Source organism: Lactuca serriola, chromosome 6 (genome assembly GCF_051521515.1).
Source record: "Lactuca serriola cultivar US96UC23 chromosome 6, Lser_US96UC23_V15, whole genome shotgun sequence".
In the NCBI taxonomy this organism is placed as follows: domain Eukaryota; kingdom Viridiplantae; phylum Streptophyta; class Magnoliopsida; order Asterales; family Asteraceae; genus Lactuca; species Lactuca serriola.
The window spans coordinates 125966035-125967177 of record NC_136413.1 but is presented as its reverse complement, the minus strand read 5'-3'; the positions used below and the strand labels follow the sequence as shown (position 1 = coordinate 125967177).

At 33.9% G+C, this 1143-nt stretch overlaps 1 long non-coding RNA gene across 1 annotated transcript; it reads right to left on the bottom strand.

The window, feature by feature from the left end:
* Window positions 1-230: 230 nt before the first annotated feature.
* LOC145058531 (uncharacterized) lies at window positions 231-816 on the bottom strand. The gene is made up of 3 exons (XR_013686413.1): window positions 698-816; window positions 487-571; window positions 231-354 (listed from the first exon to the last, which is right to left on the bottom strand). It is a non-coding gene; the product is annotated as an uncharacterized LOC145058531 (long non-coding RNA).
* Window positions 817-1143: the final 327 nt, after the last annotated feature.

Genomic DNA, 1143 nt, shown 5'->3' with positions numbered 1-1143 from the left:
CAGCATCTTATCTCTTTCGGCTTGAGCTTTCTTTTCCTCTTTTCCTCTTGCAACAAAAAATTACCAAAATCAGAATCACATAGAAAAGGCATATTGTGATTTCTTGCATTAAACACCAAAATCATAACTTTTGTGTGCAAGTTACTTATTATATCAAAGATAAAACAAGATTTTTGATTTTTGACATACAGTAGAAGCAAGTTTAGTTTTAAAATAATTACCAACAATTGCTTTGGTTTGTGCAGCAACGACTTCCATGGTGGTTCCAGCTTCTCGTTGCTCAAGAGTCTCCCCAACACAAGCAATAACCTTCAAACCTTGAGATAGTGCGTATGCAACCTTGTCTCCAACAAACTGAATGAAACAAGAAAAAGAAAAAAAAAACTTTTTCAGTAACTTGCATACAACATTGATTAAGATGTTCACAAGGAAAAGTGTGAATTGATTTGAATAGGTTGAGTAAAATCTACACAAGGAAAAGGGTACCTCATTAGTTTCATTCAATAGGGCTCTCCTTTCAGAGTGACCTAGGATGACCCAAGGGACACCCAAATTGGCAAGCATCTCAGCACTGTAAATATAGAAAACCAACTTCAGTATTTAGTAAGAATCAAGAAGAAGAAATCAGACATAGGAAATTGAAAAGTTTTAGAAAAAAAAAGGATGGTAATTTGATAAATGACACTTTGAAACATACCTAACCTCACCGGTGAATGCACCACCCTTCTTAACCCAACAATTTTGAGCTGCAACTTGGATTTCAGGCCTCAATTCACTTTTAACAGAGGTAGGAAACACAAAAGGAGGGCTCACCACCACCTCTGGTATGAAAAGTACTCAAAGGGCATTTACGTAATTTCACTTATTTATGGTCTCTTTATTTTACCCTTTGAAATTATGATGATATTTCAGGAAGTCATAACAGGAGCTGGCCACTCCAGTGCTATTGATTGGTGGGCAGTGGGTAAGCTTATTAATTTTCATGAATTAAAATTTTTCTTTAAAATATACACCATTTATTTGAATTACCTTCTTTTACCCATTTCAATACTTTAACTAATTTTTTATTATATTCTTTTTTTTATTTCATGTATTTTATTATATGAGATGTTGTATGGTGGTACTCCATTTAGAGGAAAGAAT